Raw genomic sequence first — 26,941 nt, 5'->3', positions numbered from 1 at the left:
GCTGAAGCCCATGCACCTAGAGCCCGTGCTCTGCAACAAGAGAAGTCACTGCAATGAGAAGCCCGCACACCACAATGAAGAGTAGCCCCCGCTCGCTGCAACTAGAGAAAGCCCGCATGCAGGAATGAAGACCCAAGCAGCCAAAAATAAGTAAATAAAATAAATAAATTTATTAAAAAAAAAAAAAAGAATGGCAAGAGAAAAGCAGCTAGTTACATACAAGGGAACTCTCATAAGGCTATCAGCTGACTTTTCAGCAGAAACTTTGCAGGCCAGAAGGGAGTGGCATGATACATTCAAAAGGATGAAAGGAAAAATTCTACAACCAAGAATACTCTACCCAGCAAGGTTATCATTCAGATTTGAAGGAGAGATAAGAGTCTTACAGACAAGCAAAAGCTATTGATAAAAGAGTTCAGCGCCATGAAACCAACTTTACCAATGTTAAAAGGGACTTCTCTAAGCAAAAAAAAAAAGAAAAAAAAGAAAAAAAGTCACAATTAGAAAGATGAAAATTATAATATCTTACTGGTAAAGGCAAACATACAGTAAAGGAAGTAGGTAAACCACTTACAAAGCTAGAAGGAAGGTTAAAAACAGAAGTAGTAAAATCATTTATATCCACAATAAGTAGTTAAGGGATATACAAAAAGTGTAAGATATGATGTTGACAATATTAAACATTGGGGGGGGGAGTAAAAAATGCAGGATTGTTAGAATACACTCAAACTTAAGAGATCAAATTAAAATAAATCATACATACCTATGTTGTTATATATGAACCTCAAGGTAACCACAAACCAAAAATCAATAATAGATAACACACACAAAAAGATAAAGGAATCCAAACATAAACACGAAAGAGAGTCATAAAATCACAAAGGAAGAGAGCAAAAGAAGAAAGGAACAAAAAAGAACTACAAAAATAACCAGAAAACAATTAACAAAATGGCAATAAGTGCATACCTATCAACATTTACTTTAAATGTCAATGTACTAAATGCTCTAATCAAGAGTGGCTGAATGGATAAAAGCCAAGACCCATATATATGTCACCTACAAGAGACGCGCTTCAGATCTAAAGACACAAACAGATTGAAAGTAAGGGGATGGGAAAAGGTATTCCATGCAAATGGAAACAAAAAGAAAGCTAGGGTAGCAATACTTGTATCAGGCAAAATAAACTTTAAAACAAAAACTGTAACAAGAGATAATATTACATCATGATAAAGGGATCAATCCAACAAGAATACATAACAGTTGTACATACATATGCACCCAACACAGAAGCATCTAAATACATAAAGCAAACATTAGTAAACATAAAAGGGAAGACTAAGATCAAGATGGTGGAGTAGGATGCAGAACTCACCTTCCACAAACACGTCAAAACTACATCTACATGGCGAGAAATTCTCACCAAAAACTAACTGGAGATAGGCAGAAAGACTCTTACATAACCAAAGCTGTAAGAAACATCCACACAGAATTGGGTAGGAAGGGAAGAGAAGCTATCAGGTCAGGACCTGTGTCCCTGGGAGGGGACACAAAAGAGGAGGGGGATCCATGCAGGGGAGTGAATGGTTCAAGCCACATATTGGGCACCCCAGCCCTGCGGACCAACACTGGGAAAACAAGTCTTCTTAGCTACTTAGAAAATCAGTGTGACTACAGGAGGGCTGTAAGGAACTTAGACTCCTCTTGTGAAGAATTCATACACACTTGCTTGCTCCCAAAACAAGGCAGAGAAAGCACATTGAGACTATCAATACATGGGACTCTAGCCAGTTTCCCATGGCCACCCCAGAGTGGGCTCCAGCCTGAGGTGAATGTCTGCACCAGTCCTGTTTGCAACATGGTGCAGCTCCACACTAGAGTGAAGGCTGCAGTGGCCGAGGGGAGTGCTCAGTTGTGAGAGGCAGAGCCAACCCAGAACCAGGACAGCATCTGAACGGGTCAAGGGCAGCCATTACTGGGGCTTACAGAGGCAGCACATCAGAATCAGACTGGGACTATGACTGGGGCCAGGGTTGCCACAGCTCATGCCCAGATCCATTCTGAGCACCTGCTCCAGGCCCTCTTGCTCCAGTACTGCCACACTCTGGGCAAGGGTGCTAGTGCTGGGAGGAGAGCGAGCACACACTCAGAGGGAACAGGGCCAGCTCGTACCAACCCTCAGGGCTTCTGCTCCATCAACTTGGGGCACACTCCTGCCCCTAATAGGGTGGTGTTAGACAATGAGCAAAAAAGAAGCCCTGGCTCACATCTGGATCAGGCTCTAGCCCCTCTATCTTCAGCCCCACTTTCTACCAAGGTGATAGTTGCAAGCACACCCTGGTGAAAATGTGACTCGTGCTCATGTCAGATGCAGCTCTCCCACCAAAGCCACTGGGTACATGCAGACTGTATAGGAATATTCCAACACAAGGACACTCCTTCAAGATTGCAATAACTGTTTCAAGCAAGTTCACAGAGACAGAGAAAGTTAAGCAAAATAAGACAGAGGAATTTGTTTCAAATAAAAAAGAGAGAGAGAGAAACCCTGAAAAGACAACTAATGAAACAATTTACCAGATAAAGAGTTCAAAGCATTATTAATAAGAATGCTAACTGAATTAGGGAAAAGAATAGATGAAAACAGTGAGAATTTTAACAAGGAACTAGAAAATATAAAAAAGAACCAGTCAGAATTGAGGAATAATTGAAATGAAAAACACACGAGAAGGAATTAACACATATTAGGTGATACAGAAGAACGCATAAGTGACCTGGAAGATAGAATAATGGAAACCACCCAATCAGAACAGCAAAAAGGAAAACAAAATTAAAAAATGAGAACAGTTAAAGGACCTATGGGACAACAACAAGTGTACCAACATTCACATTATAGGGGTCCCAGAAGGAGAAGAGACAAAGAGGTCAAAAATATATTTGATGAAATTATGGCTGAAAACTTCCCAAACTTGAAGAAGGAAATAGAGAACAAGGTACAGGAAGAACAAATGGTCCCAAACAAGATGAACCTAAACAGACGCATACCACGATATATCATAATTAAAATGGCAAAATTAAAGAGAGAACTCTAAAGGCAGCAAGAGGAAAAACAAAGTCTAAAATACAAGGAATCCCTATAAGGCTCTCCGCTGATTTTTCTGCAGACATTTTGCAGGCTAGAAGGAAGTAGCATGATACATTTAAAGTGCTGAAAGGAAAAAACCTGCTAACTAGGATACTCTATGCAGAAAGATTATCATTTAGAATTGAAGGAGAGATTTTAAAAAAGTCTCAGACAGCAAAAAACTAAAAGAGTTCATTGATAGTAAACCTACCCTAGAAGAAATGTTAAAGGATCTTCTCTAAGTGGAAAAGAAAAGGCTATAACAAGAAGTATCTATAGAAACGGAAAAACCTAGCTAGTAAAGGCAAATATATAGTAAAGGCTGAGAATCAATCACTTACATAAGCTAGTACAAAGATTAAAGGAAAAAACATTGTAAAATCAACTATAAGTACAATAAACAGTAAAGGGTTAAACATGAAGATATAAAATATGACACCAAAAACAAAATGTGGGTGGGGGGATTTTTAAAATGTAGATCTTTTAGAATTCATTTGAACTTAAATGACTACCAGTTTAAAACAAGTAAATATAGTTATAGGTCAACATATATGAACCCTGCAGTAACCACAAGTCAAAAATCTACAATAGATATATAAAACTAGAGAGAAAGTAACACAACCACACCGCTAAAGAAAACCAAACCAAAGGGGGAAGAAACGAAAAGAAGAACAGAGAAGAACTACAAAAACAACCAGAAAACAAGTAACAAAAGGCAATAAGTACATACATATCAAAAATCACTTTAAATATCAATGGACTAAATGCTCCAATCAAAAGACAGAGTGGCTGATTAGATTAAAAAAGACTCATCTATATGCTCTTTACAAGAGACACACTTCAGAGCTGAAAACACACAGACTGAGAGTGAGGGAATGGAAAAAGTATATTGCAAGCAAATGGAAATGACATGAAAGTAGGGTAGCAATACTCACCTCAGATAAAATAAATTTTAAAACAAAGTCTATAACAAAAGACAAAGAAGGGTATTATATAGTGATAAAGGGATCAATACAAGAGAATATAACACTCATTAACATATATCCACATAATACAAGAGCACCTAATTATATAATGCAAATATTAACAAACATAAGGGGAGAAATTGAAAATACAATAATAGTAGGAGACTTTAACACCTCACATCAATGGACATTGTGTCCACACAGAAAAATCAATAAGGAAACAATGGTCTTAAATGACACCTTACACCAGTTAGACTTCATAGATATCTATAGGACATTCCATCCCCAAACAGCAGAATACACATTCTATTCAAGTGCACATGAAACATTCTCCAGGGTAAATCACACTCTAGGCCACAGAAAAGTGTCAACAAATTTAAGAGGATAGAAATTACATCAAGCATTTTTTCCAACCACAAAGGTATGAAACTAGAAAACAACTACAGGAAGAAAAATGGGAAAAGCACAAACACATGGAGACTAAACAACATGCCACAAAAAAAAAACAAAACAAAAAAATGGGTTGATGAAGAAATCAAAGGGGAAATCAGAAAATACCTCCAGACAAATGAAAAGGGAAACACAACTTTCCATAATCTATGGGTTGCAGCAAAAGCAGTTCTAAAAGGGAAGTTTATAGCTCTGCAGGCCTACCTCAAGAAACAAGCAAACTCTCAAACAACCTAACTTACCATCTAAAGGAATTATAAGAACAAACATAGCCCAAAGTCAGCAGAAAGAAGGAAATAAAGACCAGAGAGGAAATAGAGACCAAAAAAAAAAAAAAGAAAAGATGAAACCAAGAGCTGTTTTTTTTTTGAAAGACAAACAAAATTGATAAGCCTTTACCCAGGCTCATCAAGAAAAAGAGAGGACCTAATAAACAAAATAAGAAATGAAAGAGGAGAAATAACAACCAATATCACAGAGATACAAAAAATATCATAAGTGAATACTATGAACAGTTATATGCCCACAAATTGGACAACCTAGAAGAAATGGACAAATTTCTAGAAACATACAACCTCCCAAGACTGAATCAGGAAGAAATAGACAATCTGAACAGAACAATCACTAGTAATGAAATTGAGTTTGTAGTGAAATTGAGTTTGTAATTAAAAAAAAAAAAATCCCATCAAACAAAAGTCCAGGACCAGACGGCTTCACAGGGAAATTCTACCAGACATATAAAGAAGAGTTAATTCTTATCCTTCTCAAACTATTCCCAAAAATTGAAGAGGAGGTAACACTCCTAAATTCATTCTATGAGGCCACTATTCCCTGATACCAAACTCAGAAAAAGACACTACAAAAGAAAATTACAGGACAATATCTCTGATTGATATAGTTGCAAAAATCCTCAACAAAATAGCAAACCAAATTCAACAATATATAAAAAGGATACACCATGATCAAGTGGGATTTATGCCAGGGATGCAAAGGTGGCTCAATACCTACAAAAAAATCAGTGTGATACATTACATTATTTTTTTTTAAAAGGGCAGGATAAAAATTACATGATCATCTCAATAGATGAAGAAAAAACTTTGACAAAATTCAACATCCTTTCATATAAAATCTCTCAAAGTTGGTATAGAGGGAACATATCTCAACATAATAAAGGCCATTTATGAGAAAACGACAGCTAACATCCTACTCAGTGGTAAAAAGCTGAAAGCTTTTCTTTCAAAATTAAGAAAAGAGGAGGATGCCCACATTTGCCACTTATATTTAACATAATGTTGGAAATCCTAGCCATAGTAATCAGACAAGAAAAAGAAAAGGCATCCACAACTAGAGATTATCATACTAAGTGAAGTAAGTCGGAAAGAGAAAGACAAATACCGTATGATATCACTTACATGTGGAATCTAAAATATGACACAAATGAACCTATTTATGAAACAGAAATAGAGTCAGGGACATAGAGAATAGACTGGTGGTTGCCAAGGGGTAGGAAAGGGTTGGATTGGCAGTGGAATTAGCAGATGCAAACTGGTATATATAGAATGGGTAAACAAGGTCCTACCGTATAGCACAGGGAACTATATTCACTATCCTCTGATAAAACATAATGGAAAAAACATGAAAAAGAATGTATATATATGTATAACTGAGTCACTTTGCTCTACAGCAGTAATTAACACAACACTGCAATTCAACTATACTTCAATAAAAATTTTTTTAAAGGCATCCAAATTGCAAGGGGAGAAATAAAACTGTCACTTATTTGCATATGACATGATACTATATATAGAAAATCCTAAAGTCTCCAAAAAACTATTAGAACTAATAAATAAATTCAATAAGGTTGTGGAACACAATATTAATATTCAGAAATCTGTTGCTTTCCTATACACTGATAATGAACTATCAGAAAGAGAAAGCAAGAAAACAAGTCTGTTTAAAATCACATCAAAAAGAATAGGTGGAATAAAATTAACCAAGGAGGGGAAAGACCTATACTCTGAAAACTATAAAACACTGATAAAGGATATAGAGGGTGATACAAAGAAATGGGAAGATATCCCATGTTCATATACTGGAAGAATATTGTTAATATGTCCATACTAGCAAGGCAATCTACAGATTTAATGCAATCCCTATCAAAATACCCATGACATTTTCCACAGAACTAGAAAAAAGAATCCTAAAATTTATATGGAACCACAAAAGAACCCAAATTGCTAAAGCAATCTTGAAGAAAAAGAAGAAAGCTGGATGTATCACACCCTCTGACTTCAGACTATACTTCAAAGCTAAAGTAGTCAAAACAGCATGGTACTGGCCCCAAAACATACACATTGATCAATGGAACAGAATAGAGAGCCCATAAGTAAACCCATGCAATTATGGTCAACTAATCTATGACAAAGGAGGCAAGAATATACAATGGAGAAAAGACAGTCTGTTCAATATGTTGTACTGGAAAAACTGGACAGCTGCACGCAAAAGAATAAAACTAGAACAATTTATCATACCATTTACAAAAATAAACTCAAAATGGACTAAAGACCTATATGTAAGACCTGAAACTATAAAACTCCTAGAAGAAAACATAGGTAGGACACTTTTTGACATAAATTTTAGCAATATTTTTTGGATCAGTCTCCTGAGGCAAAGGAAATAAAAACAAAAATAAACAAATGGGACTAATTAAATTTAAAAGCTTTTGCACACTAAAGGAAACCACCATCAACAAAAAAAGACAGCTTACTGAATGGGAGAAAATATTTGCAAATGGCATGACTGATAAGGGGTTAATATCTAAAATATATCAACAGCTCATACAACTCAGTATCAAAAAAACAAGCAACCTGGCCAGAAGGTTGTTTGTTAAATAATGGGCAGAAGACCTGAACAGACATATTTCCAAAGAAGACATACACTGGCCCATAGGAACATGAAAAGATGCTCAACGTAGCTAATCAGAGAAATGCAATAAAAACCACAATGAGATATCACCTCACACCTGTCAAAACGGCTATCATCAAAAAGTCTACATATAACAAATGTTGGAGAGGATGTGGAGAAAAGAAAACCCTCCTACACTGCTGGTGGGAATGTAAATTGGTGCAGCCACTATGGAAAACAGTATGGAAATTCCTCAAAAAACAAAAATAGAACTGTCATATGATCCAGCAATTCCACTCCTGGGTATATATCCATAGAAAATGAAAACACTAGTTTGAAGAGATACATGCATCCCAATGTTGATAGCAGCATTATTTACAATAGCCAAGATATGGAAGCAACTTAAGTGTCCATCAACTGATGAATGAATAAAGATGTGGTATATATATACCACAGAATATTACTCATCCATAAAAAGGAATGAAATTCTGCAATTTGCAACAACGTGGATGGAAATAGAGGGTATTATGCTTAGTGAAATAAGTCAGACAGAGAAAGACAAATACTGTATGTTAGCACTTATATGAGGAATCTAAAAAAATAAAACAAATAAATATAACAAAACAGAAATAGACTCACAGATATAGAGAACAAACTAGTGGTTACCAGTGGGGAGGGGGAAGGGGAGTGCAAGATAGGGCTAAGGGATTAAAAGATATAAACTACTATGTATAAAATAAATGAGCAAAAAGGATATTATACAGCACAGGGAAGTATAACCATTATTTTGTAATAACCTTAAATGCAGTATAATCTATAAAAATACTGAACCACTGTTATACGACTGAAACTAATATAACTTTATAAATCAACTTCAATTTAAAAATTTTAATAAAAATATAAACAAACATATGGTACTTCCCTGGTGGTCCAGTGGTTAAGACTCCACACTTCCACTACAGGGGGCACAGGTTCGATACCTGGTGGGGGAACTAAGATCCCACATGCTGCATGGTGCCGCCAAAAATTTTAAAAATAAAAATAAAAAAACAAAAAAAATTCTATATAAACAAACATAAAGGGAGAAACTGACAGTAACATAAAAATAGTAGGGGACTTTAACATTACACTTACATCAATGGACGGATCATCCAGACAGAAAAACAAGAAGGCAACACTGGCCTTAAAGAACACAGTAGATTTTAGATGGAATTAATACATACAGAACATTTCATCCAAAGCAGCAGAATACACATTTTTTTAAAGTGCACATGAAACATTCTCCAGGATATATAGGCCACAAAAGAAGTCTCAATAAATTTAAGAAGATTGAAATCATATCAAGCATCTTTTCTGAACACAAGGGTATGAAACTAGAAATCAACTATAAGAAAAAAACTACAGAAAACAAACACATGGAGGGTAAACAATAGGCTACGAAACAGTAGGTCACTGATGATATCAAAGAGTAATCACAAAATACCTGGAGACAAATAAAAATGGAAACACAGCAATCCAAAATACGCAGGACACAGCAAAAGCACTTCTAAGAGGGAAGTTTATAGCAATACAAGCCTACCTCAGAAAACAAGAAAAAGCTCAAATAAACAATTTAACCTTACACCTAAAGGAACTAAAAAAAGAAGAACATCAAAACTCAAAGTTAGTAGAATAAAAGAAATAAAGATCAGAGCAGAAGTAAATGAAATTGAGACTTTAAAAAAATAAAAAAGAACCAAAAAGAGCTAGTTTTTTGAAAAGATAAAAAATTGATAAGCCATTAGCCAGTCTCATTAAGGAAAAAAGAAGGCCCAAATAAATAAAGTCATAAATAAAAGAGAAGTTACAACTGACACCACAAAGTAAAAAGGATCATAAAAGAGATTACTATGAACAACTTATGTCAATAAAATGGACTACCTAGAGGAAATGGATAAATTCCTAGAAAGTAAATCAGGAAGAAATAGAAAACATGAATAGATTACCAGTAGTGAAACTGAATAAGTAATAAAAGCAAAAAAACCCTCCCAACAAACACAAGTCCAGGACTAGATGGCTTCATAAGTGGATTCTGCCAAACATTTAGGAAGAGTTAAACCTATCTTTCTCAAATTATTCCCAAAAATTGAAGAGGAAGAAATGCTTCTGAACTCATTCTAGAAGCCCAGCATCACCCTGAGACCAAAACCAGACAAATGAACCACAAAAAAGAAAATTCCAGAGCAATATCCCTGATGAACATAGATGCAAAGTCCTCAAAATATTAGCAAACCAAACACAATGATACATTAAAAGGATCATACACAAAAATCAAGTGGGATTTATTCCAGGGATGTAAGGATGATTCAATACCAGCAAATCAATGTGTTATACCACATTAACAAATTGAAGAATAAAAATCATATGCTAACCTCAATAGATGCAGGAAAATATTTTGACAAAATTCAACATTCATTTATGATAAAAAGTCTCCAGAGTGAGTTACAGAGGGAATATACCTCAGTAAAATAAAAGCCATATATGACAAACCCACAGCCAATTTTTTCACTTAGTGGTGAAAAGCTAAAAGCATTTCCTCTAAGATCAGAAATGACAAGTATGCCCACTCTTACCACTTTTTTTCAACATAGTATTGGGTTGGCCAAAAAGTTCGTTCAGATTTTTCCATTAGATGTTACAAAAACCCAAGCGGACTTTTTAGCCAACTCAATATATTGGAAATCCTGGCCACAGGAGCCAGTAGAGAAAAACAAAAAATCCAAATTGGAAAGAAAATAGTAAAACTGTCACTGTTTTCAGATGATATGAAACTATATATAGAAAATCCCAAAGATGATAGCAAAAAAACCTACTAGAATAAATGAATTCAGTGAAGTGTAGTATACCAAATTAATATAAAGAAATATAGCATTTCTATATACTAAAAATGAACTAACAGAAAAATACATTAAAACAATCCTATTTACAATTGCATTAAAAAGAATAAAGTACCTAGGAATAAATTTAACTAAAGAGGTAAAAGACTTGTACTCTGAAAGCTCTAAGACACTGATGAAAGAAATTTAAGATGACACAAACAAATATAAAGACATACTGTGCTCACGGAATGGAAGAATTAATATTGTTAAAATGACCATACTACCCAAGGCAATCTACAGATTCAGTGCAATCCCTATCAAAATACCCAGGACACTTTTCACAGAACTAGAACAAATAACTTTAAAATGTGTATGGAAACACAACACCCCTCGAATAGTCAAAGCAATTTTGAGTAAGAACAAACCTGGAGGTATCACACTTCCTGATTTCGAACTGTAAAACAAAGCTACAGTAACCAAAACAGTATGGTACTGGCACAAAAACAGATACCTAGATCAATGGAAGAGAACAGAGATCACAAAATGAACCCACGCTTATATGGGCAATAAATCTATAACAAAGGAGGCAAGACTATAATGGGGAAAAGACAACCTTTTCATGGTAATGGGAAATGGTAATGGGAAAACTGGTCAGCAACATGCTAAAGAATCAAACTGGACTACTTTCTCACACCATATACAAAAATAAACACAAAGTGGATTCGAGACTTAAATGAAAGACCTGAGACCATAAAACTTCTAGAAGAAAACATAGACATTAGACTCTTTGACATCAGTCTTAGCAATATATATATATATATTTTGGATCTGTCTCCTCAGGCAAAGGAAACAAAAGCAAAAACAAACAAATGGACTACATTGAACTAAAAAGCTTTTTCACAGTGAAGGAAACTATCAATAAAACAAAAAGATATCCTACTGAATGGGGAGAAGATAATTGCAAATGATACATCTGATAAGGGGTTAATATCCAAATACACAAAGAACTCATGCAACTCAACATCAAAAATCAAACAACCCAATTAAAAAAATTTTTTAATTGGCAGGAGACCTGAATAAACATTTTTCCAAAAAAGACCTACAGATGGCCTCCAGACACATGAAAAAATGCTTACCATCACTAATAATCAGGGAAATGCAAATCAAAACCACAATGAAATAACACGTCACATCTGCCAGAACGACTGTCATCAAGAAGACCAAAAAAAAAAAAAAAGTGTTGAGGAGGACATGGAGAAAAGGGAACACTCGTGCACTGTTGGTGAGAATGTAAGTTGGTGCAGCCACTGTGGAAAACAGTGTGGAGGTTCCTCAAAATATTAAAAATAGAACTGGATATGACACAGCAATTTCACTTCTGGATATTTATCTGAGGAAAACAAAAACACAAATTGGAAACGATATCTGCAACCCCATATTCTCTGCAGCATTATTTACAGTAGCCAAGATACGGAAGTAACCTAAGTGCCCATCAATAGATGAATGAATAAAGAAGATGTGGTATATTTAAACAATGGATGTTACTCTGCCATAACAAAATGAAATCTTGCCATTTTTGGCAATATGGGTGTATGAAGAGGGTATTATGCTAAGTGAAATATGTCAGACAGAGAAAGACTAATATCATATGAACTCACTTATATGTGGAATCTAAAAAACAACAAAATGAAAGACTCATCAGTACAAAAAACAAATTGGTGGGGGCTTCCCTGGTGGCGCAGTGGTTGAGAATCTGCCTGCCAATGCAGGGGACATGGGTTCGAGCCCTGGTCTGGGAAGATCCCACATGCCGCGGAGCGACTAGGCCCGTGAGCCACAATTGCTGAGCCTGTGCGTCTGGAGCCTGTGCTCCGCAACAAGAGAGGCCGCGATAGTGAGAGGCCCGCGCACCGCGATGAAGAGTGGCCCCCACTTGCCGCAATTAGAGAAAGCCCTCGCACAGAAACGAAGACCCAACACAGCCATAAATAAATAAATAAATAAATAAATAAATAAATAAAATTTAAAAAAAAACAAAAACAAATTGGTGGTTACCAGAGAAGAGAAGGTTGGGAGTGGGGGCAAAATAGGTGAAGGGGATTAAGAGGTACAAACCTCCACTTATAAAATAAATAAGTCATGGGCATGTAATATACAGCATAAGGAATATGTCAATAATATTGTAATAATTTTGCATGGAGATAAATGGTTACTAGACATATGGTGATCATTTCATAATGTATGCAAATGTCAAACCATTATGCAGTACACCGGAAACTAATATTGTATGTCAGTTATATTTCAATAAAAGATAAATAATTAAAAATTAAATTGTATGAGAAGGTTGTGTAGCTTATATGCAAATACTATGCCATTTTATGTAAGGGACTTGAGTATCCTGGGATTTTTGTATTCACAGAGGGTCCTGGAACCAATCCCCTTCACAGATACCAAGGGACTGTATGTTCAGTTGATTTTCCACAAAGGAGCCAAGGTAATTAAATAAGTTAAAAATAATCTTTTTAACAAGTGCTGCTAAAACAATTGGGTATCCATGTGCAAAAAAAATAAAAAATGAACCTTGACCCATAGTTTCCATTATATATTTTTAAAACTTAAGATAGATTATAGACAATGTAAAAACTTAGACTATTAAACTTCTAGAGGGAAAAATAGAAAATCTTTGTGACCTTGAATTAGGCAAAGATTTCTTAGATTCAACACCAAAACCATGATCCATAAAAGAAAAATATTGACAAACAGGACTTTATCAAAATTAACAACTTCTGCTTTTCAAAAGATATTATTAAGAAAATAAAAAAATCACCTACTGACTGGAGAAAACACTTGTAAAACACACATCTGATAAAGAACTTGCAACACAACATGTAAAGACGTCTCAATACTCAGTAACAAAAATCCCAAGTTTTAAAAATTGGAAAAAGATTTGAACAGATATTTCATCAAAGAAGAGACACAGATGACAAATAATCACATGAAACGAAGTTCAAAATTATTATTCATCAGGAAAATGCAGAATAAAACCACAGTGAGATACCACTACAATACCAAGAAGTGAGGATGCAGAGGAAGTAAAACTCTCACACTTCGCTGATGGGGATGAAAAATGGCATAACCAGTTTGAAAAACATTCTGATAATTTCTTATAAATGTAAATACATATTACCATATGACCCAACAATCCCACTGCTAGGTATTTACCCCAGGAAATGAAAACATGTTCTCATGCAAATCTGTATGCCAGTGTTCATAGCAACTTTGTTCATAATCATCCAAAACGGAGGGAAGAAATTGTCCATCAGCTGATCAACTGGTGAGTGGGTCAACAAGTTATGGTACATCCATACAATGAAAACGACTCAACAGTAAAAAGGAATCAACTACCAATACACAGAATGATGTGGACAAACCTCGAAAGTATTTTGCTAAGTGAAAGAAGCCAAACTAAGGCTACATACTGTATGATTCCATTTATATGACGTTCTGGAAAAAGCAAAAGTATAGGGACAGAATTCAGAGCAGTGATTGCCAAAGGCTAGAAATGGGAGGAGAGTATTGACTATAAAGGGACATGAAGGAACTCGGGGTAGTGGAATACTGTGTCTTGATTGTGATGGTGGCTACAGAACCTTATACCTTTTAAAAGCTCGTTGAACTGTAATACCTAAAAAAGATAAATTCTACTGTATGTAAATCATACCACAATAGATCTGAATTAATTAAAGTACAATTATCTAACAAAACAAGCAATATGCTAATAGGAATAAAATGAATAAATCTAACAAAAGATATGTAAGACCTTCTTGAAAAATTTATATAACTATTGAAATTTATTTAATTTTACATCATGGTCATGGATAGAGACTTAATATCATAAATATGCCAATTCTCCTCAAATTAGTCCATGAATGCATACCATTCCAATAAAAATCCCAACAGGTTTTGTCATGGAAATCAGCAAGCAGATTCTAAAATGCAATGAGATTCTGAGACTAAATGAGATTTTGAAGAACCAAAATTAGATGAGGGTCTCACATACCAGGTCTCACATATTGATACAAATTAAAAAGTTATTGAAATTAAGAAAATGTGGCTTTGGCACAAATAGAGCAATGAGAAGAGAGCCTAGGAATGGAAACTTTATATATTAGAGAGATGGCATTATAATTCAGTGGGGAAGGATGGCAAGGACAAGTGGCTATCCATCTGGAAAAAGTTAAATTCCAACTTTACACCTTACACAAAAACCAGTTCTAACTGGATGAAAAACAAATATGAAAAGCAAACTTTTAGTTTTTAACACAAAATACAGGAGGCTGTCTTTATGACCTTAAGAGTAGGACAGGATTTCTTAAAAAGACACAAAGAGTTTGATGAATCTGAGATCAGATTTAAATTTCTATAGTTCAAAAGTAAAGGGAGAAGGGGGCGAGTCCCGCGTGTCTGGGTCGTGGAGCCGTCGGCCGCGGTCTCCTGCGTAGATGGGCTCGGTGGCCTAGCGCCCCGGTCCCCGCCGTCACTGATCGAGCGCCGAGGCCCGCGAGGGGTCGCCGCCGAGGTTTCCACCAGCCCACAAGCAAGAGCATGGCAGCCATCCCCTCCAGCGGCTCGCTCGTGGCCACCCACGACTACTACCGGCGCCGCCTGGGCTCCACTTCCAGTAACAGCTCCTGCGGAAGTGCCGAGTACCCTGGGGAAGGCATCCCCCGCCACCCCGGTCTCCCCAGAGCTGACCCGGGACGCTGGTGGGCTAGCTTCTTTTTCGGGAAGTCCACTCTCCCATTCATGGCCACAGTGTTGGGGTCCCCAGAGCAAACCAGCCCAGGCCTCCACCGGCATGATCACCTGTGACCTGGCTCGGAAAGCCGTGGGGAAGCAGCGGCCTGGCGGCCAGCCTGGCCAAACCAACTACAGGCCCCCGTCCTGAGTGGCCACCACCAGCTGCCGGGCTTCCTCCCAAGGCACTAGGCTCATCAGAGCCCCCCCTCCTTCCCCTCCCTGAGAGTCAGCAGGCTGCAGCCAACAGAAGCAGTTGGGTTTTTAATATCAAAACAGCAAAACACCAAAAAGGAAGTTGAGAGAACGCCACTCTTTACTATCCAAGCCACATGAGAGCCTTCCCGGCACCCCCTAACCTGTGCCTTGCACCAAGTAGAAAATAAACTCCAAGCAGCCAGCAAAAAAACAAAAACAAACAAACAAAAAAAAAGTAAAGAGAAATAACAAGCCACTGACAGAAAGAGGACATTTGTAACATATGTGATTGACAAAGAATTCGAATTTCAAATATCTAATGAATGGCAAACCAATTTAGAAATAGGAAACTATGTTACCAAACCTGGTTCATTCGCTGGACAGGCAACAGGCCAAACACTGAGACGCTAACGTTTGCAGCAGAGAAAAACTATATTCACGAGGCGGCCAAGCCAGGAGAGGGGAGAATGGATCTCAAATCTGTCTCCCGGAAGGGGAGGGGCACAGCATATTGATGGGATAAAGCTGAGGCATGGAGGGCACAGGGAAAGGTGATAAGGTGATCGGAGAAAAGAAAAAGTGAGGCAATTGTCCTTCTGCACAGGTGCAACTAAGCTGTGGCTTCTTCATGGGACACATGTCCAGAAAATGATGGTGTTACCATGCTCTGATGGTGGAGTTTTGGGCCTTCTGGCACCTAAAGGTCCCTGAGTAGACACTCACGCATGCCCAGTTGGAGGGTCAGTAGTCAGTCTCATCTGGCTCAAGCTCGAACTGGACACAGCTGACTCCAAGTTACCAAAAAAACAACTTGGGCAAATATCGTTATTATTTAGGCTGCATGAAGCTTGGAAGACATGCAAACCTTCTGCAGCAACAGTTAAAGTGAACTTGATCAGTGAGCGCAGGTTACAGGTGTAATGGATCTAACTAATGATTACCCTTGGTTTCCAATATTCACAAGATAAATACAAAGAGGCAGTTCACAGAAGAGAAAACCAAAATGGGCGAAACATGAGACATGCTCTTCTCTCTAGCAATCAAGGACATGCCAATGAAAACAGTCATTTTCACACACATCAGACTGGTAAAAATTTAAATGTTGGAGGCAAAGTGAACAGTGGTGGGAGCGTGTCTTGGTACTGCTTGGAGAACAATTAAATATAATCTCCAAAATTTCGAAGTGCACATACTCTGTGACCCAGAAATTCCACTTTTAGGTATATACACTAGAGAAACTCTTGCACATGTACCCAAAGAAACATGGGAAAAAAATGTTTATTACAGCATTATTTACAATAGTCAAAGACTGAGAATAACGTAAATGTCCATCAATAGGAGAATGAATAAGTGGATCATGGTAAATATTCACATTGAAATATTTAACAGCATTTAAAATGAATGAACTCCAGTTCATCTATCAACACTGGATAAACCTCTCAAAATCATGGTGTAAAGTTAAAAACGGTTCTGACCCCAATTCCAATGAGTGTGGTGTGAGGGTTTTCCCCACACACCAAGCAATGCTCAGACACCAGCTGAGAATAACTCAATTCTGACACTACTTCGAGACAGGGTCAGATTCCACAGGGTAAGGAATCCCACCATACCACCACTTCAGATGCCAATCACAAGTTCAGGTTGTCACCTGGGCTCCTGACCCATCAGCTATAGATCAGAGGCGCCAACATCCTCAGGTTTGATTAATTTGCTAGATCGGCTCACAGAACTCAGAGAAACATTTTGCTTCCTAGATCACCAGTTTATTACAAAAGGATATATAACTCAGGAATGGCCAGATGGAGAAGATGCTAGGGCAAGGTAGGGGAAAGGGCAGGTATCTCCCATGCGCTCTTGGAGCACTCTCCCATCCACCTCCACATGTTCACCAACCCAGAAGCCCTACAAACCCCATCCTTTTGGGGTTTTATGGAGCAATCATTACATAGGTATGATTGAGTAAATTTTGGTTATTGGTGATTAATTCAAACTCCAACCCCTCTGGTCGCCACAGAAATCAGGGGGTGAGGTCATGATTCGTTCCCCTGGCAACCAGCCCCCATCCTGAGGTGCTTTCTAAAAGTCACCTCATTAATATAAACCCAGCTGTGGTGAAAAGGTGCTTGTTATGAATAACAAGATGCCCATTTCACCTTTATGGCTCTGAAACAATTTCAAGAACTGAGGATAAGAGACCAAATATTATAACAAAAAGTGCTCCTATTGCTCTTACGGCTCAGGAATTTCCAAGGGTTTTGGGAGCTGTGAGTCAGGAAGTGTGGAGGAAAACCACATATATATGAGAAATATGTTTTGGTCATCCAAATGACCAAATATATATATTTCTTATCAATCACAATATTGCAAGAATAAGAGGCAAGTTGCAAATGAATGTATCCTGGAAGATACCTTGCATCAATCATCCAGTCCCCAGGGGCCCAAAGGTAAAGCCTGGGCTTTAGCCAGCCTCCAAATCTCTGGTGACAAGAGACAAAGCCTGGGCCAGAGCAGGATGGAGATCAGATGAGACCTCTGCATAAAGCCAGGACCCCTAAATCACTGACCCTCTGACAGTGAGCCAGAAGAAAAAGAACTGCCATGAAGGGGGAGCTAGTGGAGACTGATTCTTCAGCCATAGCTTTAGAGAAAAGCATGAAAAATATCTTCCCTCAGAGCATCCCTAACCCTCACTCACACTCTCAAGGGTTTAGGCCAGAATTCACAATGCCTGTGAGCCTTAAAAAATACAAAGCTGAAATTTTCATTTAAAGTGACCCTCGATAGGTAGTATACCTGCACCCAGCAGATGTAAACACAGATCCCCTCTGGAGGAAGGCACTTACATCTAGGTCTCAAAGAATTCCCACAGGTTAGGTTCCAAGTAAGATGAAATATCAATTTAAAAACCATCAAACACAACAAAACAAGTGATCATGAGCAAAAGAACTACAGAAACAACTGCAAAGTTGTCTTCAAAGACTGCTGATATTAGTATTAGATGGCATCGTTCATAAATCAATAGGTTTAAAGAAATAAAAGAAGATATTGGAAGTATGATGAAACAAGAGAATGTAAAACTGACCAGGCAGATTTGGGGGAAAAAAATCACAAATAGAAACTCTACAAATGTAAAATATAAAAATTGAAATAAAAGAGTAAATGGGGGGCTTCCCTGGTGGTGCAGTGGTTGAGAGTCTGCCTGCCAATGCAGGGCACACGGGTTCGAGCCCTGGTCTGGGGAGATCCCACATGCCACGGAGCAACTGGGCCCGTGAGCCACAACTACTGAGCCTGCGCGTCTGGAGCCTGTGCTCCGCAACAAGAGAGGCCGCGATAGTGAGAGGCCCGCGCACCGCGATGAAGAGTGGCCCCCGCTTGCCACAACTAGAGAAAGCCCTTGCACAGAAACGAAGAGCCAACACAGCCAAAAATAAATAAATAAATTAAAAAAAAAAAAAAAAAAAGAGTAAATGGGTACATTAAACAGCAAATTAAATGCAGCTGGAGACAAAATTTGTGGGTTGGCTTAAGATAGGTCCAAAGACACTGTCAGAATGCAGCATGGATGCACAGGGAGGGAAAATATGAAGGAAAAAAAAGTCAAACATAAAAGAGTAAAAAAGTCTGATGTGTCTAACTACTGTATAGCACAGGGAACACTACTCAATACTCTGTAATGGCCTATATGGGAAAAGAATCTAAAGAAGAGTGGATATATGTATATGTATAACTGATTCACTTTGCTGTACACCTGAAACTAACACAACATTGTAAATCAACTATACTCCAATAAAATTTTTTTAAAAATTCTGCTGTGTCTAATAATACGACTTCAGAAAGAGAGATTAGAGAAAATAGGAAATAAGCACTATTTGACAAGACAATGAATTTTCAGGAAGCCCAATAAATTCACCAAGCAAGCATAATAAATAAAAAGAAGTCCACAACTATAAACATTCTAGTCTAACTGTAAAATACCAATGACAAAGAGGAGATGTTAATAGCAGGCAAAATGAAAAATCAGTATCTACAGAATGAGCCAGCTACCTCCTCACTGGAACCCAAAAGACAGTGCAGTGTTATCTCTAAACTGTTAAGAAAAATAAGTCAACCTAGAATTATTTACACAGATAAATTATTTTCAAGAACACTAGCAAAATAAACACATTTCCAGACAAAATAAAAATAACAGAAAGAAGTAAGGTCTGAGGTGCAAAAGGGAATGGTGAGACAAAAGAAGCAAGGATGTAGGTAAATCAGAAGTAATACAGAGCTTTGGAGAAATGTCTATTTAGGTCTTCTGCCCATTTTTTGATTGGGTTGTTTGTTTTTTTAATATTGAGCTGCATGAGCTGTTTATATATTTTGGAGATTAATCCTTGTTCTGGTGATTCATTTGCAAATATTTTCTCCCATTCTGAGGGTTGTCTTTTCATCTTGTTTATAGTTTCCTTTGCTGTGCAAAAACTTTTAAGTTTCATTAGGTCCCATTTGTTTATTTTTGTTTTTATTTCCATTACTCTAGGAGGTGGGTCAAAAAAGATCTTGCTGTGATTTATGTCAAAGAGTGTTCTGCCTATGTTTTCCTCTAAGAGTTTTATAGTGTCCAGTCTTACATTTATGTCTTTAATCCATTTTGAGTTTATTTTTGTGTATGGTGTTAGGGAGTGTTCTAATTTCATTCTTTTACATGCAGCTGTCCAGTTTTCCCAGCACCACTTATTGAAGAGACTGTCTTTTCTCCTTTGTATATCCTTGCCTCCTTTGTCATAGATTAATTGACCATAGGTGTGTGGGTTTATCTCTGGGCTTTCTATCCTGTTCCATTGATGGCCAAGAGGCACAAGAAGAGCTGCTCAACATCACTAATCATTAGAGGAATGCAAATCAAAACTACCATGAGGTATCACCTCACACCAGTTAGAATGGGCATCATCAGAAAATCTACGAACAACAAATGCTGGAGAGGGTGTGGAGAAAAGGGAACCCTCTTGCACTGTTGGTGGGAATGTAAATTGATACAGCCACTATGGAGAACAGTATGGAGGTTCCTTAAAGAACTAAAAATAGAATTACCATATGACCCAGCAATCCCACTACTGGGCATATACCCAGACAAAACCATAATTCAAAAAGACACATGCACCCCAATGTTCATTGCAGCACTATTTACAATAGCCAGGACATGGCAACAACCTAAATGCCCATCGACAGAAGAATGGATAAAGAAGATGTGGTACACATATACAGTGGAACATTACTCAGCCATAAAAAGGAACGAAATTGTGTCATTTGTACAGATGAGGATGGACCTAGAGACTGTCATACAGAGTGAAGTAAGTCAGAAAGGGAAAAACAAATATCGTATATTAATGCATATATGTGGAATCTAGAAAAATGGTACAGATGAACCAGTTTGCAAGGCAGAAATAGATACACAGATGTAGAGAACAAATGTACGGACACCAAGGGGGGAAAACGGTGTGTGGGGGGGGTAGTGGTGGCAATATAAAAAAATACCTGTATAAAAAAAATTAAATTAAATTAAAAAAATATAAAATAAAATTCAAAAAAAAAAAGTAATACTGAGCTTATAAGACAGTAACAACGATGTCTAATTTGTGGAATTGAAAATATCAAGGTAGTAAAGCAATTATACTCCAATAAAGATGTTAAAAAAAAAAAAAGAAAATATCAAGGTAGGAGTTCCAGGTCTGGTTTAGATGCGTAAATACACTCCACCCTATATCTCCCCCACTGATTACAAATAAAACCCTGGACGAATACATGAAGCAACAATTGGAGGACCCTGAAAAGTAAGGACTAGCAGACAGATTGGAGAGAGAAAACAAAACTCATGGAAGGGTATGGCAGTGAGTTTATGGTTTGGTTTGGTTTGATTTCCTCCCATATCTCTCAGCTCAGACTCAGCGCATCCTGAATCCCAGAACTGCATAGCAGGTACAGGAAGAAAAAGCTCCAACAAAAACCCTCCTTCTCCGATCAGAGGACTACTACAGAGAGACAAGGAGGAGAACCTTGGTTTTATTTTGTAATCCTACCCAGCTCTGCCCTGAGGTAAGACCCAAAGATGCACCCTCACGGCAGTAGTGGCAACCCAGCTGCAGAGCAGCCATGCTCACACTGACAGAAACTATGAGAGAGAAAAAAATCCTTCTCCCTGACCACAGAAACTAGGAAAGAGAGCCCTTGTTGTTGAAAGAGCCTGGGAGGCACCGCCCTTGCTTTTCTCTCTCCCCTCCCTCTCACTGCTTCTCCTAAAGGCAGATGCAGTTACAGGAAGGGCATGCAAGAAGTGATGAGGAAGCTAAAACCTCCGCTTTCTATCTTTAAGAGGAGGAAGCTTGAAAGAGGAATTCCATCAGCTGCATATGGAGCCCATGTCCAAGACATACATGGAACTGATCCTAAAAACATACTAAAGGCTTCGAGAACTAAACTGTGCTGTAGATCCCCACTTAGTCCCAGGGTGGCCCATGAGCAGTGGAGGGGCAGGGGGAGAAGGAGAGGAAGCGGGGGTGGGATGCACACACAGGACAGATACAAACTCCACAGCCAAGTTTTTGAAAATGGAAATGGCTTTGGAATCACAGCCCATAGAAGGCATGTTGGGACTTTGGGCTGAAGTTAGTCAGCTCAACTTGCTGCCAAAACAGAGAAATCCACATTCTCCGAAGATTGTAACAGGACCTAGCATCTCATAGAGCAATAGTTAAAATGTCCAGGATGTAATCCAAAATTACTTGAGACAGAAAGAAACAGGAAAATCTCAACAACCCACAAGGCAAAAGACGCACACCTCGAGATGACACAAATGTTGGAATTGTTAGACAAAGACTTTAACACAGCAATGACAACCTTGCTCCATGAAATAAAGGTGAACAGTCTTGAAATGGATGGAAAGACAAACATCTTAGCAGAAAATATAACCCATAAGAAAGAGCCAAATGAAAACTTTAAAGCTGACAAACATGATCTTGCTGAAACAAAAAGCTAACTGGAAGAGTTCAGTAGCAGAATTGAGATGACAGAGGAAAGAGTCAGTAAACTTAAAAACAGATCAAAAGAAACTATCCAACTTGAACAGCCAGGAAAAATAAGATTTATAAAAATGAACAGAGCCTTAGAGACCCAGGGGACAAAATAAAAAGGTCTAACATACGTGTCATCGGAATTCTGGAAGAAGAGGAGATAGAGATCAATGCAGAAAACAATATTTGAACAAACAATGGTTGCAAACTTCTCGGGCTTCCCTTGTGGCACAGTGGTTAAGAATCTGCCTGCCAATGCAGGGGACACGGGTTTGAGCCCTGGTCTGGGAGGATCCCACATGCCGCGGAGCAGCTGGGCCCGTGAGCCACAACTACTGAGCCTGCGCGTCTGGAGCCTGTGCTCCGCAACAAGAGAGGCCGCGATAGTGAGAGGCCCGCGCACCGCGATGAAGAGTGGCCCCCGCTCACCGCAACTGGAGAAAGCCCTCGCACAGAAACGAAGACCCAACACAGCCAAAAATAAATATAAATAAATAAATAAATTTATAAAAATAAAAAAAAAAGAATACAGCAAATAAGGAAACATAGCCAACATGAGTGCAAAGCACCCTACACACAGGAAGTGGGAGATGTCACCCCTGCCTGTTTCAACTTTGTGGGGCCTGGGTCTCCCTCTACTTGCTTCACATAGTGAAGCAAGCTGAGAGTCTTCCCTTCCCAGCTGGACTCTAGTTTCTGGAGGGCTCACTGCACGCCTGCACCCAACCAGGGCAGGAGAAGCCTTCTCTGGGCCCCTCCCTGCCTGCAAAACAAGAGGAAGTAAACAGAGTGCTGATGTCAGCAGAGGCCCGTGGACAGCCCATGGGAAAGAGCAGAGACCAAGACCTTGCCCTTCGTCCCTCCCCCTTCCCTGTGCTCTTTCTTTGCCTCGTGTGTCCTGCCTCACCTCAGGGGCCACACTCACATCCCTCCTGCCTTTGTTTCCCCAGACCCTGAGAAGTGTCCAGCTGAATGAAGTACAATGAATGACCCTTCAGGATGGGCTGTGGAAGGAAGGGGAAGTGGGGGAGGTTAACGGGGGTGGTTGGTGGTGCAGGGGCAATCGGGGCAATCTTGGGTAAGCGCCAAGCTCACGAGGCAGACAGACGTGAGTGTGGTCCAGATCCAGACCTGGAGGGAACCAGAGTAAGTGAGGTCACCTCTCTGAGCCTCAGTGCCTTCCTCTGTCAGATGGGAATCAAATTCCTTTATCTCACAGGATTGCTGTGAAAAGTAAATGTAACACACAAAGCAGGTTCCCAGCATCAGTCCTTGCCCCAGGGCAGTGGTTCTCAAACTTCAGCAGGTCAGGCTGGGGCCTGAGAATTGGCATTTCCCACAAGTCCCAGGTTGATGCTGCTGGTCAACACTGTGATACCTGTGAATGGTATGACTATGTCAAACGGTAGATGTATGTTCAACTTTTTAAGGAATGGCCAAAGTAGTTGCACCATTTCACATTCCCACCTGCTGTGGATGAGAGCTCTGGTTGCTCCATGTCCTTGCCAACAGTTAGTATGGTTGGTCTATTAATTTTAGCCATTTAATAGATGTATGGTGGTATCTCATTGTGGTTTTCATTTGCACTTCCCTAATGACTTATGATGTTACACGTCTTTTCATGTGCTTATTTGTTACCTATGTATCTTCTTTGATGACGTATCTATTCACATCTTTAGCTCATGTTCTTTTTAAAAATAAATTTATTTATTTTTATTTTTGGCTGTGTTGCGTCTTCATTGCTGCGTGCGGGCTTTCTCTAGTTGCAGCGAGTGGGGCTACTCTTCGTTGCGGTGTGCAGGCTTCTCATTGCGGTGGCTTCTCTTGTTGCAGAGCACAGGCTGTAGGCACGTGGGCTTCAGTAGTTGTGGCACGCAGGCTCAGAAGTTGTGGCTCACGGGCTCTAGAGCTCAGGCTCAGTAGTTGTGGCACACGAGCTTAGTTGCTCCATGGCATGTGGGATCTTCCCGGACCAGGGCTCGAACCCGTGTCCCCTGCATTGGCAGGCAGATTCTTAACCCTGCGCCACCAGGGAAGCCCTAGCTCATTTAATTGGAATTTTGTTTTCTTATTAATCTTTGAGAGTTCGTTATATATTCTGGATACAAGTCTGTTGTTAGTTACATGATTTGCAAATATTTTCTCCCTATCTGTATCTTGTCTTTCACCTCCTTGACAGTTTCTTTTGAAGAACAGAAGTTGTTAATTTTGATGAACTCCAATTTTTCAATATTTTCTTTTATGGATCATGCTTTTGGTGCTGAATCTAAGAAATCTTTGCCTAACCCAAGGTCACAAAGATTCTCTCCTATGTTTTTTTCTTCAGTTATATAATTTTAGGACTTATATTTAGGCCTACAATTCATTTTTAGTGCATTTTTGAACATAGTGTAAGTTCTGTTGTTTTTTGTGTTGGTTTTTTTTTTGTATATAAATATCAAATTGTTCCAGTACAATTTGTTTAAAAGACTATCATTTCTTCACTGAATTGCTTTTGCATCTTTGTTGGAAATTAATTAATCATAAATGTGTGGGTCTATTTATGTACCCTCTGTTCTGTTCCAGTAATCTATTTGTCTTCCTTGATGCCAATACATCTTGATTACAGTAGCCTTGTAATAATAAGTCTTGAAGTCAGGTAGTATAAATCCTCCAAATTTGTTCTTCAATTGCAAAGTTTTTTTGGCTGTTCTAGGTAGTTAATTTTCTACAGGAATTTTAGAATTGGCTTGTCAATTTCTACAAAAAAAACCCAAACCTACTGGGATTTTGACTGAGATTGTGTTAAATCTACATATTATCCGGGGAGAATTGACGTATAACAGTATTTAGTCCTCTCATGTGTGAAATCTCCATTTATTTGTCTTCTTTAATTTCTCTCAGCGATACTTTGTAGTTTTCACTGTTCAGATTTTGCACATCTTCCATCATATTTATTCCTAAGTATCTGGCATTGTTGATAATATTGTATATAGCATCGTTTTCATCTCAATTTCCAATTCTTTGTTGTTAGTATATATAAATAAAATTGATTTCTGTATATTGATCTTGTAAACCTGCTTAACTCACTAATGGTTCTGGTAGTTTTTTTGTAGATTCCATTGGATCTTCTACATAAATAACCAAGTCATCTGTGAATAAAGACAGTGTTACTTCTTCCTTTTCAATCTGGGTGGCTTTTGTCTCAATTACTATACCTGCAGGATTTTAAATTATGGAGGTGACTGACTGACAACTCAGAGAGGTCATTGAAAGAAGATTTTTTTTTAAAGATTTATTTATTATTTATTTATTTATTTTATTTATTTTTGGCTGCGTCGGGTCGTAGTTGCAGCATGCGGGATCTTCACTGAGGCATGTGGGATCTTTCATTGCAGCGCGCAGGTTTCTCTCTAGTTGTGGCATGCGTGTTTTCTCTCTCTAGTTGTGGCGCGCAGGCTCCAGAGTGCATGGGCTCTATAGTTTGTGGCACGCAGGCTCTCTAGTTGAGGCGCAGGAGCTAGTAGTTGTGGCGTGTGGGCTTAGTTGCCCCGCGGCATGTGGGATCTTATTTCCCTGACCAGGGATCGAACCCGCATCCCATGCTTTGTAAGGTGGATTCTTTACCACTGTCCCCCCAGGGAAGTCCCGAAAGAAGATTTTCATTACTTATATTTCCCAAGGGGAGGGTGTACACCACCCCCTTATAGGTGGGGAAGCACCAGAGTCATTCAGGAGGCAGAAAAAGGATTGAGGATAGGGACTTCCCTGGTGATGCAGTGGTTAAGACTCTGCGCTCCCAATGCAGGGGGCCCGGGTTCAATCCCCGTTCCGGGAACTAGATCCCACCCATATGCATGCCACAACTAAGAGTTCGAATGCCCAAACTAAGGAGCCCACCTGCAGCAGTTAAGACCCACTGCAACCAAATAAATATTTTTTTAAAAAAAGAATGAGGATAAAGAAAACAGTCTTTTACGCTTTCTGCAGGAAAAACAAGGCAGGACAAAAAACAGTTTAAGATTGGCTAGTTTGAATAATTCTGGTGGGTGTTGGGCTATAGGTGCTTTCCTTAGTTGTCTGGCACCTGGCCCTGTGTTGATTTAGGGCAGGGGAAATATTGGGTTGCTGTGTGAGAGTTAGATAAAGGAGATGGTTTAGAGTATGGGGCCGGGAGTGGATAGTTTGTATATGAAAGGCGTGTTCCCAAGAAAGCCCTTTGCTATCTATCTCTAAGAATTAGCTAGATCTGGAAGGAGCAGTAACTCCCCGGTCCATGGGCAGTAACTCCTGGTCTCCCAGATGTCAGAGCATCAAGAATACAGAAAGTAAGAAAACAGAGTTAGTACAATTAGCCCTGTCATAAATGGATGCCAAACAGATAAATACAGAATCTAAGAAAATACAGCTAGAAAATTTTTATTTCTGTTTCTTGCCTTATTATACGGGCTAGAACCTTCCAGCACAACGAATGGAGATAGTGAGAATGCACATCTTTGCCTTATCACTAATCTTGGGGGGAAAGCAAGAGGAGGGTGAGGTGCCATGGAAGGGGAAGAGGCTGGGGCAGTGACGGACGTGGCCAATGAGGAAGGGAGGATGGAAACTTGGGAGAAAGTG

The 26,941-nt window shown here is 38.7% G+C and overlaps 1 pseudogene across 1 annotated transcript; it reads left to right on the top strand.

Moving 5' to 3' along the window:
- The first annotated feature begins 14,760 nt into the window (after positions 1 to 14,760).
- Positions 14,761 to 15,536, top strand: LOC309645775 (pancreatic progenitor cell differentiation and proliferation factor pseudogene; annotated as a pseudogene). Its single transcript has one exon. The product of its transcript is annotated as a pancreatic progenitor cell differentiation and proliferation factor pseudogene (transcript).
- The last annotated feature ends 11,405 nt before the right edge of the window (positions 15,537 to 26,941 follow it).

The sequence above is a fragment of the Balaenoptera physalus genome, assembly GCF_965194825.1.
Source record: "Balaenoptera physalus genome assembly, chromosome: 16".
In the NCBI taxonomy this organism is placed as follows: domain Eukaryota; kingdom Metazoa; phylum Chordata; class Mammalia; order Artiodactyla; family Balaenopteridae; genus Balaenoptera; species Balaenoptera physalus.
The sequence above is the reverse complement of the archived record's forward strand: the minus strand, read 5'-3'. Positions and strand labels throughout refer to the sequence as shown.